Source organism: Falco rusticolus, chromosome 4 (genome assembly GCF_015220075.1).
Source record: "Falco rusticolus isolate bFalRus1 chromosome 4, bFalRus1.pri, whole genome shotgun sequence".
In the NCBI taxonomy this organism is placed as follows: domain Eukaryota; kingdom Metazoa; phylum Chordata; class Aves; order Falconiformes; family Falconidae; genus Falco; species Falco rusticolus.
Window position 1 is genome coordinate 54,015,812 of NC_051190.1, and position 9,120 is coordinate 54,024,931.

The 9,120-nt window shown below is 46.8% G+C and overlaps 1 long non-coding RNA gene across 1 annotated transcript; it reads left to right on the top strand.

Moving 5' to 3' along the window:
• The first annotated feature begins 220 nt into the window (after nucleotides 1–220).
• On the top strand, nucleotides 221–8,891 carry LOC119147363. Its single transcript, XR_005104008.1, has 3 exons — nucleotides 221–329; nucleotides 7,739–7,779; nucleotides 8,741–8,891. It is a non-coding gene; the product is annotated as an uncharacterized LOC119147363 (long non-coding RNA).
• The last annotated feature ends 229 nt before the right edge of the window (nucleotides 8,892–9,120 follow it).

Here is a 9,120-nt window from a genome sequence, read left to right on the forward strand (position 1 = left end):
AAGCATGCTAAATAAGCCTGGGCCTGACACGTCAGGCGTTCAGCAGCAGAACACCCTGGTTTAATGGGACACGGTTTGCCCTCGCCAAAGGGGAATAAATGCTCTGCTCAGATGTGGCAGCACAACTACAGCTTCTGAGCGTGGGTCTGGGTGGCAGGGATTGTGCTGGTGCTGCCTCACCCTGGGTTTTGCTGTCTTTGTGTATTAGGTGTGACCTGAATATACGTACAGCGTCAGGTTTCCCTGCAGGACAAGACAGAAGTTGGGCATCTGCTGCGAGCGTAGCCAGGGACTGGGACATCCTTCCAGCAGATGGGTCTCCTCTCAAGGTAGTTTCTTTAACCTGCACACAGTTTTCATTTAAGGCTCGAGAAACGTTCAGGTGACACAAAGCAGGGGTGCTTGATGCATCTCAAGAACTGGCAATGTAGTCAAGCTGGGTTGCTGGTTTGGACTCCCAAGCTAAAACCCCCGTGATGTGTCCCCATGTTGATACCAAAGCTTCTGCTTTGTGTCTAGCCCATACGTACCTAAGTCATAGTGTCACTTGCCTCCTCTTTCTCTGAAGTTTCTCACTGAGGCTAGTTGTCTGCGGATCTGGGGTTGGAAGGAGCAGGCGAGAAGCAGCAGTGCTTTGTGGTCTGGTGGTTAACAGACTAGACTGAGTAGGGAGAGGCCTTGCTGCTTCTGTGCCCAGGACTCATGTGTCCTTGGCTGTTCCCTACGCTCGTGCAGAATTTCCCAGTTCCCCCAAGCACGAGCAGGTAAATAGCAAGGACGATTTGTTTCAAACTTTTTTGTTTTAAATCCAGTATTCAGTGTTACTTCTTGAGCTCTCTGCTTCTCACTCTTGCAAGCACTGGGAGGCACCAGCGTACAAGGTAACGCTGTGTGCCAGGCTGGGACGAAAGCCAAGCAGCTGACTCGGGGAACCTGCCAGTTTTCTTACCTGCTTGTGTGAATGCTACGGTTCTCCCAGTAGATTTTGCTGTCGGATTCATGAAACGGAGATAAAATACCCTGGAGACAGTAGGAGGATCACTTCAGGGCTGCAAATCCACTTAGCTGGCTAGGCTGGAACCAATTTGTCAAAAGCAAAGTCACCACAGCTGCTTTTTTTGCCTTGCTAGTCTTTAAGGAACAAAGCATCATTCTTTGTGCTAAATATTGGTGCTCCTGGTCTGAGCATCGGGGCTTTGTTCTCGGCCTGAGGGATTCAGGAAGGGACTGGAGGGTTTCTAAGAGAAGAAACCAGCAGCTTAATTAGCAAGGAGTCTGGAGGCATACCTGCATACATTTCTGGTACTTAATGCATCTGCAGGAGCTGCTTGGAAAGTTAAGTTAGATGGAAAGGGATTTTGAGGCAAAATCTTGTTTCCGAGACTCTGCTAATAAGCAGGCAAAGGATGCTGCCGCCCTTTACGGTGAAGAAGAGTGGGAAGGTGGGGTACCTGGAGAGCAGTGGGCAGCTTGAGGGGTGGTAGGGTAGAGGATGCATAGGGTCACTTCCAGGCAGGACCTCAGACCTTGCTGACTGTCCAGGGGTGTATCCCGTGAGCCAGCACTGGGCAGAGAGGCCTGAGCTGGAGCTGACTGAGGTCACCAGGCTGCTTCCAGTGACCAAACTGGGTTTAAGAGATGCTTTGCTGGTGCTGAAAGGGACCTTGCAGGATCTCATTAGTCCTTCCTCCTGCCCAGAAGCCTGTGCTCTGTGATTACATGTTTTTATAACAACCACATCTTCCTCCTGCCTTTTCTGCTGGCAGTAGTGCCGATTTCTGCATCCACTCCTCCAAGGTGGCAGGAGAAGTTGCACAGGCATGAAGAAGAAAATGGACCTACCTCACTGCAAGCTTACGTGTACCAGCACACTGGAGAGGGCAGCATGGAGACAGAAAGGATAAATGGAGGAAAAGGTGGCAGGGAAGAGCAGGAAGTGGGACACTTGGGACTGCTGCACTGAACCCTGGTTATGTCTGCTCCAGCGTCATCCTAATCTTCGAGATGCCTGAGCTCCCCAGGGCACATAGAGGGAGAGGTGACACTGGGTGCTGCTTCCTGGAGAAACCTGTGCATTGGCTAGAGGAGGTGACAGTTCTGTGCCGAGGCTGGGCCAGGTAAACATGATGGACTTTGCCTGGCTTAATCCCACAGTAAATCTGCTGCCCTTGTGGGGTGAAGAGGGGCTGCCTGGCTGAGGAGGAGAGTCATGCTGGTATCTTCCAGAAGTTAGCTACTTCTGCTATCACTGTGTGGTCAGGAATAAAATTCTTTCCCAGCCAAAAAGACTAGGCTTTTTCAGCAATTTCTTCCTTCGTAGTTTTATTAAAAAAAAAATCTCTTTCTGATCACTGCATGAAGAGTGACTGGCTGTCATGCACCATGGCAAAGAGAGGGGCAATTCTCAGATTCCAGCTGGTACCAGGTACCATCCTCCTGTAAAGGGGACAGCTGTGGTTTTAGCGCTTCTTAAAAAAATCCCAAACTCCCAAGTGTGCTCATGCACAGTGTGGGTCATACAGGTTTACGTGCTAGCACCTTGCTGGGACACCACTGGCCAGCTTGCTTTGAAAGGATCTTGGCTGTAACTGGGGGTTGCTGGCTGGCAAGTCAGGCAATAGCAGAGACTTTGCTCCTGCCTGGATGAGGAGCAATGAAGGTGCCAGAGTTCCCTATGGAATTACTCCCTTTGGGAACAGCTGTGGGAGGCTCTCTGTGAGCCAGAAATACCAGCTGTACCACCTGACACCCTTTGCAGTGGCTCAGACACAAGCAGAACCAAACTCCTGGGTCACTAACTGAACAACACCATTTTCCATCGTTATGCAGCTCAGGCAGCTCCCAGCTGTTTGCTCACTGTGTTTAACCAGGAACAATAAAAACTGTAATTGCCAGTTGATGTCTAAAGAACTCATCTGTGGGAGGGAATTCTTTACAAACTGGAATGACTGCCATGCACACTGCCACATCCCAAAGGTTTTTCAGAGGGATGCTTTCTATTCGCCTGCATAGGCACTTCTGTCCTTCCTTTGGAGCAGTAAGTTAGCTGGAGGGCTGCCAAGCAAACCTCCCCCTTTGCCACTGTTTGGAAACTGGATTTTCAACCATTAGAGGCTGATTTTAACCTCTCCTGCGTTGGTAGATGCTGCTCTGGACCCCTACTTGCTGCTGGTGAGATTGCACCTAAAATAGTGAGTCCAGCTTGGGCTCTGTAATCCAAAAGGAATGTGAGGAAACAGGAGAGGATCTGGTGAAAGTACATCATCATGGCTAGGGGCAAAAGCCTGTGATCTACAAAGAGGTCAGGGAGCTGAGTTTGTTTAGTCTTGAGAAGAGGCTAAGGGACCATCTGATGGTAGCCTACAACTACCTTTGGGGGAACTGCAGAGATATGGATCTAAATTCTTAGTAGCAGAAAATATACATTGAGCAACTTGTTGCAGCTTGGGAGGTTCAGGTTGAACACTAGATAAAACTTCCTCACTCTTTCCTCTGATAAATATTTTAGAATGTTTCAGGACAAATCAAGTTTTTGCTGGATATTTTATTCAGGAGAAAAAAACAGAAGCAGATTTTATAATATGAACTGAATTCATTCAGTTGTTTAGTCACAATCAAAAAAAATCCAAACTTGATCTTTTAAAAAAACTTGAAATGCTGAAGTTTTCTTTCAAACTGGTTTTTCACTGTGAGCTACAATCTCAGTAGAAGTCATAGAATCATTTAGGTTGGAAAAGACCTTTGAGATCATCAAGTCCAGCCATTAACCCAGGACTGCCAAGTCCATCACTAAACCATGTCCCTAAGCACCACATCTACATGTTTTTTGAACTCTTCCAGGGATAGTGACCCCACCACCTCCCTGGGCAGCCTGTTCCAGAGCTTGACCATCCTTACAGTGAGGGATTTTTTCCAAATATCAAATCTAAACCTCCCCTGGTGGGACATGAGGCTGTTTCCTCTTGTCCTGTCAATTTGTCACCTGGGAGCAGAGACCGACCCCCCCTCGCTGCACCCCCCTGTCAGGCAGCTGCAGGGAGTGAGAAGGTCCCCCCTGAGCCCCCTTCTCTCCAGGCTGAACCCCCAGCTCCCCCCTGAGCCCCCCCAGGCTGGTGCCCCAGCCCCTTCCCCAGCCCCCTGCCCGGCTCTGGACACGCTCCAGCCCCTCAGGGTCTGGCTGGTGCTGAGGGGCCCAAACTGAGCCCAGCATCCGAGGGGCGGCCCCCCCAGTGCCCAGCGCAGGGGGACGGGCACTGCCCCGGCCCTGCTGGCCACGCCGTGTCTGACACCAGCCAGGGCGCTGCTGGCCCCCTTGGCCACCTGGGCATGCGGGGGGCTCATGTTCAGCTGGCCATCAACCAGCACTCCCAGGTCCTTTTCCACCAGGTGGAAGGAGAACACCCTGAAAATGAAATATTTTGTTCAACTCCAGACAGTTTTTGTTCAAGAAGGTCTAGAAACAGCAGCAGTATGCTGTGATCAAAGAGTTTGATCACATAAAGATTTTAAAAACAGGGGCATAACTGGTCTCAGCCCCTGCTTTGACAGTCTCAAGTAGTTAAAACTCAGTGTTCAGTCTTGTTTGGACCCCATTTCCCTGTAAGACCAACTTAAAAATTGAAATAATTAACGTTTGCAACTTAAATAATCCATTACTGGCTGGTCAGCTGTGTGGTACCCAAATCCATCGAGGTACTGAGCTTCTCTTGGTTACGGGCTTCAGCTGGTTAATTGTGGGACCTACTGCATTTTTAGACACACTTGGGTACATGGGCAGAAATAGAAGAGGGCTTTGAGAATATCTTTGACCCAGGTTAATAAGCAGCTCTTCCCCCCTAGATCATGTCTATCCATCCATCACTGCCTGGGAAGAAAATCAATCCTTTTTATAGCAATGAGCATATTCAATAATGCAAAAGGTCACAGCGTCATACACAATGCAATGGTGTCTTAAATGACAGATGGGTTACGGCTTTGCCTTCTAAAACTTGTGTGTTTATATTTCAATTTGTTGTCAGCAGCTAAGGCATCCCTTGGAAACCCAGCTGCCTCATCTTGTTGTGCTGTCCAGGAAACCTCTGGTGTGAGGACCCCCTTCCCATTGGAGTCCACTGTTTATGCATGTTGAGAACAGTCTTGGCCATGATGGATTGATTTTCTAGCTAGCAGAGTGCTTTGGTGTCTGCAGTGGAACAGGCAGTAACCTATGTCATCAGCAGAAGCAGATTCTCAAGGGACACCTTCTCTGAGTGTCTTGACACCATGTTGGCCACAAGATAGATGGTCACAGTGTTTGGGAAGCTAAATACATATGGTGGGTTGGTTTTGGTTGGGTTTTTTTTGTGAGGGCTGTAAGGTCTCCAGATTTTGTGGCAATGCAGATCACATTAGTACCAAAGATAACTAGGTGGAGGTGTTGTTTCCTCTTTGGTTCACACAGGCACAGCTGCAGCAGGGTATAACCTAGCTAGCTTAGTTAGTGCTGTGGTGGCATTGAACTGAAGGCTGCTGCAATGATCTTCTTGGATATTTGGGAAGTAAGGTTAAGGCCAACTCTATATTGTGTTCCAAACCTGAGTTCCACACCAGCTGCCTGGGGAGCAGCTCTGTAGAAAAGGACCTGCTTATTTTAGTGGGCAAGTTGAACATGCCTCAGCCATGGGCCCTCACAGTGATGAAGGCCAACAGCACCCTGGGCTGCATCGGTGACAGTGTGGCCAGCAGATGAAGAGAAGGGATGGTTCCCTTCCAGCTGGCATTTGTGGGAATGCATCTGGAGTGCTGTGTTCGGTTTTGGAAACCCCGGTAAAGAAAGCCATCAACATACTGAAGCGAGTCCAGCTGAGGCAAGATATTATGGGGCTAAAGCACATGACATAGAAGGAGAAGCTGAGAGAACTGGGTTTGTTCATCCTAAATACGTGATTGCTAAGGAGAATGCAATTGCTGTATTCAACAACGTAGTGAGTAGTTAGGGAAAAAAACAAAGCCATACTGATCTTGGAGATGCCCAGCAAATGAGAAGCAACAAAAAAAAGTTGCCACAAGAGAAATTCCAACAATATTTAAGGAGACATTTTTCACTATGAGAGTGGTTAAACACTGCAACAGGGGACTGGAGAGGTTGTGTCATCTCCATCCTTGCAGACAGTCAAAACTGGACTGGACAAGACTGGGAATTCTGGTAAATATTGAAGCTGGCCCTGCTTGGGTGGGGAGCTTGGTCAAGAAATGTTCTGAGATCCATTCAAATTAGTTGTTTTTATATTTTAGTGACTAATTACTTTACAGTAGCAGAAACATAAGCCTACTTTATGACAGAATCAAGACTGATTATGGGGGGAATAGAGGCAAAAATGGGATCGGTGGTGTGATGGGTGCAGAGGTTTATGCACAACTAAAAGACCAATGAGCTGTCTAGAGTCTGTAAGAGCAACTGCTGAGATGGCTACGAATGGCTCAATAAAAAGGATCTCAGCTGTAAAATTGTGACATTACACAAAGCTACAAACAAAGGGAAATGGCCAAGCCAGGCAAAGCCCAAAGATTTCAATTGGCCTGTGGGTGCTGAATGCAACAGACTGGATTTAGAAGCAGCAGTAACTTTGAAGAACCAACCATTTATGCCAAGGATCAATGAACACTGTTCATGACAGCATTTGAGAGCTCGCTAAAGGGTCACAGGGGTAAGGGAAATGGTCAGGTCCCGTGTGGCCTTTGGCTGGTGGGACTGTTGGTCACCATTTGCAACACTATAAGATAACTGAGGATTCAAGTGTAGCAAAGATGGAAGGAAAGCTGAGGCCTGAGGAACACAAAAAGAGGCCCTGAAGCCAGGTTATGAAATGCATATTGAGGAACCTGAGCAGCAGAACTAATTTCAGAGCACCTTTGAGAATTCAACCCCTTTCTTTAGGTATGTGGGTTGAGTTTGGGGACAGATTTCTAAGACTCGTCTTACTGAACCCATTTTATGACGTTACTCAATTTGATAATGTTTTTCCAGTTTGAAGACTTAAGAGGTTCCAGTTTTGAAGCGACCAACCTAGGTCTCAGCAAAGAGTCCCATAAGCTAAAGAGATGGACAGGCTTTGACACCGTTGTGGAGCTGAAAGGACCTGTGTTCAATTCCTGCTCTCTAAGGTTTCTGTGTGACTCCGGGCAGGTCACTTAGAGCTGTGCTCAGGCTCAGTCAGACGAGCACAGAAATCAGTGGTGTGTCTGAGCTCGGGAGAGTGAATTAGAGCATCTGCTCGCCAGGCTCAAGTCCCCTGAGACCCGTAGATCCAACACCAACATGAGGCTCTTGTGGTCCACATGCAGGATACGGGAATTTCTCACTTTCTCTGTGTCTTGCTTTCTCCTACATAAAACAGCTGCAGAATCTTTTCATTGAATTATTCTCTGTCAAATAAAAGTTCAGTGGGAGCATGCCTATTCTGATGAAATTACACTCAAAAACACCAGACAGAGCATTTTGAAACCTCCAGTTTGGCAATAAAAGAAAAAGGAAATTGAAGTCTTGATACAACATTCCTTTTTATTGCTGTGGGAACATTTGAACGACCCTGAATAGGATTTATTTTTAAAAAATCACAACCAAACCATCTTAGGTTAATTTGCTTCTGTTGTGGAATAGCAATATTTTCACAGGCACATTTAAAGAGAAAGGAATAATCTGATCTCCAAGAAGCTATGCCTTTCTCTTATCCTCCGTTTCTTCTTTACTTATATGCAGGATTTTCAGGAGTGCCTTTGAACTGTATGAACTTAGGTCAGGTAAGTTTTTATTACATATACCATATTTGCCCAGAGAGAGCCCACACTTTATGATTGTGGCTCGCAATCTGTGAGCAAGTGATGACAGAGTGCACTGCCATAGTTTCAGTGCCCAAATGCTTGAGGGCAAAATCCACAGCCGTTGTGTCAGCAGATGTGGTGTGTACAGCACCTTGCACAGCTGCACCCTCTTCTCAGGGGAGCCTCTAGTGGCTGCTGCATTAAAAGGACTAATTTCCACCTGCAACTTACTCCCCTAACGAGAAATCATAGCAACAGCAGGGTGTTTAGATCCACTGGAGGAAATTATCTCCAAGGCTAAAGGAGCCGTTCCCTGATTTCTACCAGGTTAGGACCTGAACACGGTTTCCTTTAGCCCATGAGAAGCAAATTAAGCTGGAATTTCTTGAGAATATCCTCCTTGTTTAATTTCTTCTCTCCCTTGTTATTGTTTCATATAAAATGTTGCTGGGCTGCATTTGCCACAGCCCTCCCCAGCAGAGTAATTATATTTATTGGAAATGCTTCCTGATCACATATTCATTTACCAGTTGCTAAAGTAAAATGAACTGGGCAAAGTGCCACTGGAGAGTTGGATTCATAAGCTGGAGAAAGCAAATGAAACAATTGCTCGATGTGCAGTTGCTTTCCCTCTCCAGCAATTCATTATCTTCCTGTTCAGCTGATTTAGGAAGTTAAAAGTCAGTTGGGATGGCAGCATGTGATACTTTTTAGCATGACCATAGCTTTGGGGTTGCCAAATTTACCTTTGACTGCACTATAAAGGACACAACAAATACCCTAACACTGTATCTTAAATGTGATGTAATAAATAATAACAGTATTGAAACATTTTGGTTTTTTTAATTTCTTGGTTACTCTTGGTCACTGTTGTTAGTATTGAGTTGTGACTGACCCATTTCCATCCTTCCTGTCCTCCTTCTCCCTCCCACTACCCCAGTATTTCTGCACCCCACAATCAGCATGAAGAACAACCAGCTCTGACTCACCCCATGCAGAAAACCCCCATAGCACACGTGGACACCACTGACACCTTCAGACCCACCAACCACCTGTCCTGGTTTCATCTGGGAGAGAGTTAATGTTCTTCTCAGTAGCTGGTACAGTGCTGGGTTTGGGATTTAGTATGGGAATAATGTTGATAACACTGATATTTTTACTTATTGCAAAGTAATGTTTATACTAAGTCAAGGACTTCTTAGTTTCTCTGGCCCTACCAGCGAGAGGGCTGGGGGGGCACAAGGAGCTGGGAGGGGACACAGCCGGAAGAGCTGACCCGAAGTAGCCAAAGGGATATTCTATACCATAGAACATACTGTT